Genomic DNA, 13,980 nt, shown 5'->3' with positions numbered 1-13,980 from the left:
GTACCAAACCTGTACCAAACCTCTTTGGGAGTGGGGATGAATATTTGGACTGCAAGGCCTGAGCACAGAGCTCTGCCACTTAAATGACACTAACCCTGTTAGTTAAATTACAGCAGGATCTAAATTTCCACGTGGGTCAGCCACTTCAGAGGAATATTTTGCAGAATTTTCTTGTCAATGCATGAAATCATGAATACAGTAGACTGAGTTTCCACCCAGCCTGATCAGTCTTGAGTTTAAATAATAATATTTCATCTTACTTAATGAACTGTCAGCCATCTCCTGAGGGAGACACTTTAATGAGTGGCGAATCATGCCCAGTGCTTATTTATCTAAGTCAGGAGCATAGATCTGATAACGATTTCTTTTCATCTCCATGTCGGAGTCGTGTATCTGTCAGGCCACTTCCTGATCCAGACAAAGGTAATTTGCATAAGAAAGGAGGAACAGACTGGATGGCCACAGAGTTTCAGCCTTCACAGGCAGGGAACTTCAGCTTCTTACCAAAGCAGGCTGGATGTCAACTCAGAGGTGCTGAAAGGAAGAAAAAAGTGGAGGAGCTGAAAAGGAATGAAAGGGTGGAGACCAGGGCTTGGACTCCAACTCAGGCTAGTGGGAAGAGCTCCTAGGGACTGGGCAAATGTTTCAGTAACTATCAAAATTAGCTAATCAGTGATCTAGGTCCTCATGCTGGTTAACAAAGCAAGAAGTTCAGAGAGGAAAGAAAATGCTTTCAACTGGCAGGCCTGAAATTCAATGTCTGAATCATACCATGTAGAGAAAAACTACAGGAGAAAGTGAGGGAGCTGGAACTGAAAAATACAGGCTTGGTGTAATTGATAACACAGAAACCAGGATTCTGGCATGCACTTAGATCAAGGAAGAAACATAAGAAACATTCAAGCTGCCTCACTTCAGATATTATTAAAAAGTCTAATTAAAACAATTAGTCTCCCCTGGAACCACACACAGGCAGCGGCAAGTCCATGTTTCTCTCTGTTGCCTACAAAGGGAGCCAGCGCAGAGTAGCTTTCAACTAAGAGAGTAAAATTAGGGCAACATTTTGGTGGAGGAACATCCCCAGTGCCTGAGATAGTAACCGAGCCCAGCTGAAGCATGGGAGTGACCTTCAGCAAAGCTCAGTGATGGTGCAAAGAGCAGCAAGGGTTTCTCCATCAGCACTGCTTGTGTGCAGCGTAAACAGCGTTCATATGGAGTGGGAAAGGCATGACAGGTCTCCCTGTGTGAAGCCTGTCTTCCGAAACCTCTCTGAAAACATTAGGGTAACTTCTGAAAATGCAATTTCCTGACAGCTTCTGTCATGTGTGACACTTCTTGTAGCTCTTCTACAAAAGGAAACATTGTGTAGAATAAAGACAAATTATTCTCTAGGCTGGAAGCTGATTGCAGCTAGAGCAGTGCCTACTGAGCCATAGGAAAAGGGATTTCCAGGGACCTGGAGAGGCTGCCTGGGCTGTGCCCCAAGGCAGGACTTGTCCTTGCCAAGACAGGACATCTTCCCTCTGCTCTGGGGGTCATCCAGTCACATCCATTCTTCCACCCATGAATCTCTGCTCTTGGATTTTTACCAGACCTGACTGGGCAAAGGAGCAGGTTGGAATTCGGCATTCTCTTTACTCTGAGGAGGAAGAATTGAGTGAGACCCTGAGTCCCTTTGGACCAGAATGATTCTGTGGCTACAACTTTTGTCAGGTAATGCCTCAAACTCACACACTGCTGAAGACAAAGATGAGCATGAGGGGAAGGGTCATGATATCTGTCGTGGAAGTGATGATGCCAGCTCAGTGTCAGTGTTTATTTTCTTGCTTTCTTCCAAAGACACAAAATCACTGTGTCAAATTTTCCTCCCTTCCAGCTCTAAAATCCATTTACTAAGAAATCGCTTCTTTCCTTCTTTTTGGTTTTCCTTTTTTTTTTTCCTTAATGTGTTGCAAGAACTAAGAAGTTTCTGGACAATTTTCCCTATTCTTCACTTATCAGATGTTTGCATAGTTGAGAAACACTCAATATGGGCAAACAGAGGATTGTGACTAGTAATAAGCACATTTGCTGTCTCAAAAGCAATAATTTTCAAAAGTTGAGAAAAACTACAAGCAAAATTGATTAGAAGAGAAACTGTAGGCAGGGAAAATGTTGATTGCAAATTAGTGATTCTGTAAGAGGAGTTTATTAGAGTGCCAAAACCCCAAACACTACAATTTCATATGAAATAAGAAGACAACATTGGCTAGAATCCAAGCCTTACTCTGTTACAAAGCAAAAGAAGGATGGAAAATATACATCCATACACAAGGATTACACCAGAAAATTCAGGATGGAAAATGGAAAACTTGCACCAAGATCCTTTGAGGAATTAGCTGAACTTCCTCTTGGTCTGCCGACTTTAGTCTCTAATAAACCTCACAGCATGATAGGTAATTGTGTGAACATTTTATAATAACATTATTTTTTAAAAAGGCCAGAAGGTTGTAGCTGTGTAATAGGTAACGTGTTATCAGTCAGATCAAATAATGGGGCCACATAATCTGATGTGAATTAATAAAGAATCAAAGGCGAGAAATAGAAACCAGCATTGTCAACATGATTTTGTAGAAAAATATCTTTTCAAAGAGAATTAGTTTTAGTCTTTTGAGGCTGAGGTTTTGATTGATAAAAGTGTGGATGAACATAATGGATGGGCATTTGTTGAAGCAGTTCCCAGGCCCCTGACTCTTTATGGTGCTAATTTCATTTGAGATTAAGAGCATTTACACATCTGAAACTGGATACCTGCAGGTCTTACAGACACTGGCTAACCTGGAAAAACAAATGGACAAACAAACAAACCACAAGAAGAGCATTTCTGAGGTTTTACACAGAGATCAGTACCAGAACTGCTCTTTTTATACATTTTTCATGAATTATTTGTAATGTATTTTAAAAACACTTTAAAGGAGGAAGTTTTCTTTTGTCCTTTTTGGCCATTTTGGAAGGAAGGGTGACTTGGAAACTGTTGGAGTTCTTTACAGGCACTTGCACAGGGAGAAGATCCTGGGTACTGAAATGCTCTTCAGTCTGGAAAAGGCATAAGGCGAATCAATGACTGGAAGCTGAAGGCAATAAATCCAGCTTTAAAAACTAGGAGATTTCCTTTTCTTAGTTATTATTCATTGATTTGCTTATTTAAATAGTCAGGGTGCTTAGAGCAAACTATTATGGGAAGATGTAGGATCTTGATCACAGTGTGCTGGTGGTGGGGGAAGTTTGCAAAGGCCAAAAGTCAATCGCCATAACCTCCTCTGGTTGTCAGCTGAGGGAAACAGGTTCCTCCAGCTCACACAAGCCAAATTTCTGCTTTTCATAATGTGGAGAGAATTTTTTCCTCTCCCTTGACTACAAGGGGAGCTTCACTCAGCTGAGTGTTAGCTGGGGGCTGCCATCCAAATTTCCCCCAAATGATGGAAGTTTGGAGTCAGGATAAGGGGATGGCCTCTCTTGGGGTTTTCCAGGTTAGTGAGGAAAATCTCAGGGAATGGGTTTGTCAATAGAGCTGCTCACAGAGGACGTACTGCAAATGGCAGAGAGGAAGAGGGAGCAGGGTGAAGAGAGAGAAAACATAAAGCTGCTAAAACCTAAACTGACCAGAAATAAATCTGACCTCCCTTGAGCTTGAATTGTGGATTCCTTGCTGCCACCAACACAGGTTTGGGTCACTTCTTCCTTTGTACCTGGGCCCAAGGCAGCACTGTTTGGGTACAAATTCAATGAAAAATGAAAGAGAGGGAAGGAGGGTTCTCTTCCTTCTTGGCCCTAAAATGTCTGCATCCACCACAAGACAGAGCTGGAAAACCTGTGTCCATCCTGTGCCTGCTGCCACTTTGGGGCAAAGGCCAATGACTGGCTGCTGGGAATGTGCCTGTCTCCTTGTTCCCTGGCTGCACTCCTGCCTTCCTCACTGAATGGCATTAATCATGTCAGCCTCTCTTTCTACAAGAGTGGCTGGTTTAATGGGAAACTTCATCCAGCATCAATATCCTAAGGGGAGGAGGAAATTAAGAGGAAAGTGTGTAGCAAGGAGGCAGCTGATGGGGAAAGCAGTCACTGCCCGTTCCAGAGTGTGGACTGGAGAGGGGCAAGGCAGGGAGCAGAGACTGGATTTTCTCTGGAAGTCCAGAGGCAGCAGGGATGTCAGTTGGATCTGCAGTGATGGAGGTCAGAGAGGTCTCTGGAAATCAGAGATGATGGAGGATGGTGTGGAATGGCTGAGATCTGGAAGTACTTGCCAGGGAAGGTGGGGGGACAGCTGGAGCACAGATGAAGCATTTGAGCCCAAAGCACTGGGCTGGAAAGTGACTGAGGAAGAGGCAAAGAGTGCTCCTGGAAGGGGATCATGTCAGGGGTGTGCAGGAGAGTGAGCCAGCCTGAGCACATCTGAGGGAACAGCTCTTGGCAGAGGCAGCTGCTGGTGCTCATCGTGGCATTCCCTTCATGTACCTTCTAAAACTCCTCAAGCTTTTCCATGCTTTGTGGCAGCATTCCTGCCTAGAGCCACAGGGCTGCACCATCTCCTGTTCCCATCTTTGCTCTGAGGTGTGTCTGAGTGTCACCTAACTGTGGGATCTCCAGGAGCTGGAATTCCTAAGTTGGGATGTTCTCGTGCATTTCTGTGCCCATGGGAGTGCAGGTTGCTCAGGGAGGGTGATTTAGCCCAGAGTTCACCATCAGCTTGGCCTGCCTCTCCTGCTTCCTTTTTCCTTCCTCCTCCCTCCTGTCTGTTTTCCTGTCTGTTCCTCTGCTCCTCTGACAGTTGGTTGTTACAGACATTGCTGCATATTGGCTGAAATTAAGTTAAACATTGCTTTGTAACCCATGGTGGGACTGCAGGGTTCTCAATGGACCTGAGCAGATGAGCTCCATCCTTTCACCCTGGCTTCCACAATGACATCACTTTCTCCTTGTATTTGAGCTCCTCCATCTATTTTTTGTTTTCTCACCCATTTCCCAGCTGTGATGAACAACACATTTACTACTCAGTGTATACAGAGAACAGGCTCCCTGCAGTCTCCTCTTGGGATGCTTCCTCTGAAAGAGAAGCCCCTAATGATGGGTGGTACTATGAAGAAGGTGATCACCTTAGCCTATAAATACACTTCTCTTTGGAGAAATCAAGCCCCAAAAACCTGGCAGGATTTCACACAGCAGAAGGAAATGAGGGTGACAAGGTATAGATAGTGTAGGCAGCATGGGAAAGCTTTCCATGTATGTGATGAACTGAACCTGTAGAATTTATTGTCACAGGATATTACTGAAATGAATAATTTAGGGGGAATCAAAGAGTTTGCAACCTCATTGAGAGCTGTGTCCAGACAAAACATTATGCAGGTTGAAATTTATAATGACTAAATCTGTACAACATAATCTAATTATCAGACAGGGTTAGGCAAAAATGACCTCCCATGGGAAGAAATGCACAATTAGATGTGTTAGATCTGAGCTGATGAGCAGGTATGCTAAACCTTCTTCTGAATCACCCAGCACTGAATTTTTTATCAGAGTTGCAGTAGCAGATCAGACAACCTTTGCATTTCTCTTCTCCCCATTATTCTGTGATCTTTTGAAGGAAAATATTTTATTCCCTTTCACATGGGCGTTTTGGCAAACAATATATCGGGGTCTCAGAAATCTGATTTCACACGCACTTGTAAAAATACGGCCTCAAACAGACTGATCAACCTGCTACATCATTGTTTAGTTCAATCTTGGCTTCTAAGAAATTTATTTCCTCAGTATAAATTTTGTGGGCACCATTAGTTTGCTTTTGTGTACACAGTGATCCACTGGAGGTGGAAAAAAATCCTAGATCGGATAGATCTCCCCTTCTCCCCTTCTCCCCTCCTCCCCTTCTCCCCTTCTCCCCTTCTCCCTTTCTCCCATTTTTGGAGAATATTATGCTCACCGCTATTGCCATGAAGAGGTTTTTTGGGGTAAGGAAGTCTCCCTGATCTCCCTTTCTCTGTCACTCAGCCCCACAATCACTAAGTCCGTGGTAATGCTGATGTTTTCACTAAAGGTGGCTGCTTCCTGCCTCTGAGCCATGACATGACAGACAGGGCATGAGAGAAACCCTCATGAGTGTCTTGCAGCACTGAGCATCGTGACCCCAAATTTGGGAGTCCCTTGTCTGAGGTATCAATCAGAGCACACGTCCCAGTCCCTCCCATCTCCCTGGGGATTACAGAAACACAGAATCACAGAATAACAAGGTTGGAAGAGACCTCCACGATCTTCGAGTCTGACCCATGTTCTAACACCTCAACTAGGCTATGGCACCAAGTGCCACATCCAGTCTGTTTTTAAACACATCCAGAGATGGTGACTCTACCACCTCCCTGGGCAGACCATTCCAGTGCTTTATTATTCTTCCCATGAAAACCTTTTCCCTAATACCCAACCTATACCTTCCTTGATGCAGTTTGAGACAGTGTCTTCTTGTTCTGTCAGTTGCTGCCTGGTGGAAGAGACCAACCCTGTCTGCAGCCTCCTTTCAGGGAGTTGTAGAGAGTGATAAGGTCACCCCTGAGTCTCCTTTTCTCCAGGCTAAACAACCCCAGCTCCCTCAGCCGTTCCTCACAGGGCTTGTGTTCCAAGGCCCTCACCAACCTTGTTGCCCTCCTCTGGACACGCTCAAGCATCTCAATGTCCTTCCTGAACTGAGGGGCCCAGAACTGGACACAGCACTTGAGGTGTGGCCTCACCAGTGCCCAGTACAGGGGAAGAATGACCTCCCTGCTCCTGCTGGTCCCGCAATTCCTAATACAGGCCAGGATGCTGTTGGCCTTCTTGGCCACCTGGGCACACAGCTGGCTCATGTTCAGTCGGCTGTCGACCAGCACCCCCAGGTCCCTTTCTGCCCGGACACTGTCCAGCCACTCTGCCCCCAGCTTGTAACATTGTTGGGGATTTTTGTGGCCAAAATGCAGAACTCGGCACTTAGACTTACTAAACTTCATCCTGTTGGACTCTGCCCATCCATCCAATCGATTCAAGTCTCTCTGCAGAGCCCTCCTTCCTTCCAATAGATGGACACAAGCTCCCAGCATAGTGTCACCTGCAAATTCGCTAATGAAAGACTCAATACCCTCATCCATGCCATCAATAAAAATACTGAACAGAACTGGTCCCAGTACAGATCCCTGAGGGACACCACTGGTGACTGGCTGCCAGCTGGATGCAGCACCATTCACCATCACTCTCTGGGCCCAACCATCCAGCTGGTTCCTGACCCAGCAAAGAGTGCTCCTGTCCAAGGCATTAGAGGTGTATCCCATCCTACCAGCATGGCACTGTGGAGCCTGACTTTGTTTTGCTGTTCATGTGACACTGCTCCAACAGAACATGCACCCAGAAGACACCAGAAATGCCTGCCACTGAGAAAAACATCATCCTCCCAGGAGTAACATGACCTTCCTCTTCTCTGTGTGTCATTCCGCACCAGAATGACAACGCATCGGCTGGAGCAGCAGGGAAACACACTCTGGAGGAGATGCTGACATGTTTGCAATCAGTGCCAGGAGCAGAGGGCTTGGGGCTGACCCTCTGCCTGCTGCCCTGTGCACAGAGCGCTCCCACCAGCACCACTGATGGCAAACCCTGCCTGTTCTCTGCAGCAGCACAGGGCCCAGGTGTTGTTTTATTTTTAGGTGTATTCTGGACTCCGCTGCAGGCTGTGAACTGGCGTCAGCAGAAGGATTGAAAAGAAATGAAGTGCTGCTCTTCACTTAGAGATGTCATTTTCCTCCACATAACCTCCCTCCCCAGGATCCTGGCCTGCCAGGTCCTGGCTGCTCGGTACGTGCGGTGCCGCAGCCGGGCTGCGGGGGGAAGGGGAGCATTCAGAGATCCCCAAAGCATCGCTCATTGGCACCCCCACGATGCTCTGATGGGTGGCCACAGGAAAAGAGGGGTCACCACAGCCACCTTCCACGCTTTCCTCCCTAATTATTTCTCCCTACTGACCTGTTCCTCACCTCCAGTGCCCAGACCTGTATGGGGGTAGGATGCAAGAAAAGGGATGCAGACCTGTGAGCAAGGGACATGGGGTGTCCCCCCAGCAACCCAGTCCCACTGTCTGAATCCCACGCTGACCCCATAGGTTAAACAGATCTAAGTACAGCGTGTCTGAGATGCTTGGGGAGAGGCAAGAGGGATGTGCCACAAAGAGGAGTGCAGAGCCAGCTCTGTCTCTCCCCCTCAAATGTACAAGGTTTGACCATCTGCCCCTGAATTTCAGAGGTCAGGAAAGCAAAGTTAACCTGCCAGGATGGCTCACACACAGTTCTGGGAGCTGTGGAGGGGATGTGGCTCTTTTCAGACTTATTTCCCAGCAGAGGCAGCTCTAGGAGTGAGCAGAGCAGGCACTGCCTGTGACAGCAGGCTGCTCACAGCAAGGATGTGCCCGTGGTCCTGCAGAGCAGCTCAGCTGTGCCAGAGCCAGGCTGGCTGTGCTGGCGAGGGGACACTGGGCATCTGTGACTGCCACAGCCACACAGGGAACCACGCTGAGTCCTCACACAGTGCTCCTCACTCTCACCTTTCCCTGCTCATCTTCTATGCAGCAAAAAATCTTCTGATTCTGATCTCAGGTGTGATTACTGAGTTCCAAAAAACTTTTCGGTGCTGGCTTTACTCCTAATATATTCTGCATGAGCTGCATCAGCACTAGTAGGATTTTTAGTCTAATTACCAGAGGTGTGTGTGGATACATTTCATGTCTCCAGAAGGGTGTTAATAATAGCTCTGAGTGAAGAGAAACAACACAAATGCTGCTGCCAGCTCTAAGGAATAGGAGGGAAAAGACAAACCTGTGCATAACCTTAAAAAGTACTGCAGGACAGTACTGGCAAGGAGCATTTTCCACTGAGGTTAGTGGTGTTCTCCTCAGTGCAGGCAGGGGAATTGAGGCACGGAGCTGCCAAAGCTGGCTCAGGCTCCCCTCAGCAGCGCTGAGGATCAGAGTGGTGTGTCCTGACTCTGGAGCTGCTCACCAGGTGCTGCTGCCCTTCCCTCCTGACTGTCACACCTTGTAACTGTTCTCCGTGCTGCCTGGGCAGGGAGCTGCAGGATCATCAGGATAATGAGCTGTTGTAGACACTCCAGCTGATGGCTTTGAAGTGAGTGGAGCATGCTGAGCCATAAGTGACCATGGAGGTGTGCTGAACACACACTCCCTTGTTCTCTGAAAGCTGGGATATAGATCCTTGTCTAAGGTCCATCACACAGAGCAACTGAATGAATGAATGGCCCTTAACTCCTCCTTTCAGTCCTTTTCTGGTTGCTTGGCACAAACACAGCTTTTCCCACATCTGCTGTGTGAGATAGCTACAACTGCTATGTTTGGGGATTTGTTTGTGAGTAAAGATCTCCAGGACCTCAGCTGATCTGTGTCAGCCAGGGACAATTTTCAGCATCAGAGGGAGACAACCTTGTTCCCACGGGGCTGGCCTGCTCCCTGGGTGTGAACACATTTCCATCTCTTTTTGCAGGGTTAATTTCACAGAATTAACTAGGTTGGGAAAGACCTTTGAGATCATTGAGTCCAACTTATATTTCTTCCCACTGCTCCCTAGTAACTGATCGCTTTGGACCAGGAGAGGTTCAGAGGAGTCATTCAGGTGAAAAGCAGAGACATCTCTGTGGATGGGATGCCTCTGGATAGTGGAGGCAGTGCTGCAGTTGTGTAAGTAAAGAATAGATATTAGAAATTAAAGTCAGCAGACCAAAAGGGATTTCAGCTAGTTCTTCAAAGGGTCTTGGTGCAAATTTTCTATTTCCCACCGTGAATTTTGATATGTAATCCTTGTCTGTGGATAGAAATTTTCCATTGCTTTTTTCTTTTGAAACAGAGCAAGGCTTGGATTCCAGCCAAACTTGTGTTCTTATTTCATATGAAATTGTAGTATTTAGGTTTTGACTTTCCAATAAACTTTTTTTGCAGAATCACCAATTTGCAATCAACATTTTCTCTGCCTACAATTTCTTTTCTAATCAATTTTGCTTATAATCTTTCTCAACTTTTGAGAATTATTGCTGTCGAAACAGCAAATATACTTCTTACTCAGTTACAGTCCTCTGTGTGCCCACACTGAGTGTTTCTCATCTTCCTGCAGTGTTACTTTGCTGGATCCTGTCACATTCACACAACCTTCATTCCTAACAATATTATTTTAACGTTTAGAGCTCTATCATTCTTGGTATTATTTTTAACAACAGAGTGGATCAACTTTCATGATGGTGACAATTTTTATGTTTCACTTTGCCTCTGAGGTCAATTTACTTTCAATGTTTTCCAAATAAAACACTTGGATTGTTTAAAAACTTGCTTTAGGGAAGTCGTTTTGTAAAGAGTTTCAAAACTTTGGCATATCTTCATGAATCAGATTTTCTTTGAAACAAAATTACAAGAGCTCTGTTAGAAATTCTGACTCTTGTCCAAATCTAATTCTACCTGTGCATGAAAAAAAAGAAGGAAAAATGAGGGAAATTATTCTTTAAAAAAATTATTTATGAAGGTAAATGCAAAATTGAAGAGGAAAGGAAAAACAAACTTGTAAGAATTTCTGTAAATATTTAAAGGCACATAGCAACAGCCACAACAGTAGAAGTGAAAGTCTTATCTATTGAACACAATCCAAAAAAAGGGGTTAATAAGGGAGTGTGGGAACAAACTTGTGAACAGAATGTTCAGAGTACATATAAAATATTAGAGAGGAATGTGGAAAAAACAATATAAGGACCAGAAAGTGGCTGTGGGAAAGCACACAGTGATGCCAGAAGCAGTGGAGCAAATGGAAATGCAACCCCCAGGCTGTGGAGGGGGAAGGACACCCAGTTAATGCCTGTAAGCCCTCGAATTAAACAAGAAAGGCAACAGCTTACTGGGGATAAAATTACACAGGGAAAAATCTATGTCAAATACAGAACAAGGTGGCAATTGGTGTGTGAGGAGAGAATATCTAAACACAGCCTCAACTACTCAGAAAATGGGCAGAGAAATCCTGGAGTGAAAACCAAAATCACTCAGTGCAAAAGCTGCAAACTCACAGCAATAACTGGAGAGTGTTTACAAGTAGCCCTTGGGTGAAAATTAACAGGATCTGCAAGGTTACAACCAAATCAGGCCTTTGGGGAAACTTCAAACTTTTAGGAAGGCAAAGATGGAGCTGAAAGCTTGGGCAAAAATGGTGAAGTTGCTTTGGTGCACCAGACACATCTTGGGCAGATGTGGGAAACACAAGTGAGCGAATTTCTTTGAGGAATGATGGTGTTTCATGGTTAAAAGGGAGTAGGGGTAAAATCCCCTTCAGTTCCCCAAAACCAGAAAGTTTGCTGCAACCATATCAGGGTAAAGGAGAGCTCATGGATTTGGGAGTTCTGGCATCAGAAACAGTCCTAGAAACAGAGTCTGCTCTCTGCATAAATGCTCTGATGGGGAAAAGAGCTGACCCCATCCTCTGAGCTGAGCTGTGAGTGGTTATTGCTGTGAGTGGGTCAGACAAACAGAAAAGGCCCAAAGATTGGCTGAAGTGCCACTAGTGGAAGGTCTGTCCCAGTGGGAAGCCTCTGTGTCCCACAGAACAGTGGTTTTGCTGGGTCTGTGCTCAGAAAATGGCACACTGTCATCTCTCAGCTGTCACTGCAGGACAGGGAGGGCAGTGACTGCCCTCAGCCTCTTCAAAATCACTGGGTAAGAGTGAAATGGGTCCCTCGGGTGAGACCTGCAGTGGTTGGGAGGGGAACACTCCACTCCTGCCTGTACTGGCCGAGAGCACAACCTCCTGGGACAGTCCAGCTTTGGGCTCAGTTCCTTCAAAACACCTGGAGTTAGCCAAGCAGCGATGCCAGGCTGAATAACACAGGATTAGCTTCAGGGGAATTAAGTGATCTTTAGTCTGCCAACGGGGAGTCAGTAAAGGGAATATTATTTGCCCCAGGTGGCAAAGTGAGTTAATAGCAAAGGCAAAAAGAGGCAGTCCTGGGTCTTGCCCTTACCCAGGCACCAACTGGAACTTTTCTGACTTAAACCTCTTAACTGTCCTGAAGGATCTTAGTTTCCAGCCTCATCGCCCAGCTGGACCAGTTTAGGAGGTGGCACGAGAGGATTGGTTAAGAGAAGTTTTTAAACAAACTCTCTAGCCTTCCATGGAGGGATGAGGGTGTGATTGTTTTGGGAAGAGGCTGTTTGTTCCTGGTGGTCCATTCTGATTTTTACCAGGAGGACTGGAATTATTTGGGCTTTCCAGGTTGAAGACACGGCAGGTGAGTAACGTATGGAAGTGCTAGTTCAGGTATTGTTGCCAGGATGTCAGGAGAGGCTTTAAAATGAAGCACAGTGAAATAAGGAGGTGAGATATGGTAACTTCTTTGTGCTCCCTTTTCCTATCCCGAGGCTTCCCACTAAGTGATGACTTTGTATAATTAAAATGAACAAAGTGGCAGCAATCCATCTTCACAATCACAGCATTTTCTCCTTCCCTTTGTTGAAGTGCTTTGTTCATCTCAAATTGGTTAAAAAAAAAAAAAAAAAGGAAAAAAAATAATAAAAAATACAGAAATAGAAGTTGAATGGGTGCCTGCAGGGGCTGTATTTTTAGCAGCTCATCAGTTTGTAGAGAAGCTCAGAGGCTGCAGATTCTAATTGCCAACCTGGAATGTGGAAAGCAGGACAACTGAAAGAGTGTTTGTGTTGGGGAGAGCATGATGATTTCAAAGCAGGGAAGGAAGAGATAATTGGCACCTTTGCTATGTACAAAATGTGGTGGGACACCGTGTGGTGAGGCCATCTGGACAGAGTTTGGGGCATGAGAGCCTGGTGAAAGGCTCTTGTGGAATCCAACTGCAGGAGGGATTTTGCCTCTTCCCTGGCTGGAGCTGTGAATGTTTATGCGGCCACCCCGGGGAGGCTGGATTGGGATATTTGCAGATGGAGCGTGTCAGATCCAACTGAGATGCTGGCTGGGAGGAGGAAGTGAGCAAGTAGAAAATGACAGAACAGATCTCTAACAAGAAGGTAGAACAGAGGGTGATCCCTGAGCACAGATCCAGGAGCCAGGGCTCTAAAGAGGGATGAGGTGTGAGCTGCTATACCCTTAAAGCATTAGCTAGATTCAGTTCAGCCCTGGACTTATGCCCAGCAATGTCCATCTGCAGGAGATTGCTGTGAGAGGAGCTGATTGACTCTCTTTGTGGCCTTTTCCAGCAGAACCAGGATCCTGCTGTGGGATTCCAGAGTCTTGCCCAGGATAGGGGAGGAGGTGCTCGGTCTATCCTTGCTGACATGGACCTGGTTGCTGTCCTCCCCCGTTCTGCTGCACACCCTCAAAATTGGCTGTCATGATTTGCAGCTCTAGGTCCTGAAATGGATGTCCTGGAAGTGCTGAGTGTACTGACAGCTCAGCTGATGGCTGTGGGATGCAGGAGCTCATGGCTTGGAGTACGGGAGAAGGCTGCCTTGTGTTTGTGTGGTGGAGGAGCTTGGCAGGTTTTTGGCTTGCTTTCCTGATAGACTATTTTCATCTCCCCTGTCCTACTTCCTTCCACACAGGCCTCATTTCCCCCCAGGGACTATAACTAAACTCCTCTCTGTAATTCCAATTGGTTCATCAGCTCTTTGGAGCATTTCCAGGCACACAGCAGAAGAGGATCACATGGGTGGCCCATCTGATGCCATGTACATAAAAAATGAGCTATGTACAGACTGGACTGTGCTAAACAGGTCTTGCTATGGCTGCAGATATGCTGTCAGGACTTTGCCACCTACTCTGTCACAGGCAGATAAATAACACTAAAAAAATACACCTTCCTCTGCATGGAAGACCCAATCCTAACACAATCAAAGCCAGAAACGTCTGACTGAAAGAGCATCATGGGTAAATGCTAATTTGCTGAGGTAGTGGGTTAGGGGCAGAGAAGTAGGACAGATAT

This window comes from Corvus moneduloides, chromosome 21 (assembly GCF_009650955.1).
Source record: "Corvus moneduloides isolate bCorMon1 chromosome 21, bCorMon1.pri, whole genome shotgun sequence".
Taxonomy (NCBI): Eukaryota; Metazoa; Chordata; class Aves; order Passeriformes; family Corvidae; genus Corvus; species Corvus moneduloides.
The sequence above is the reverse complement of the archived record's forward strand: the minus strand, read 5'-3'. Positions refer to the sequence as shown.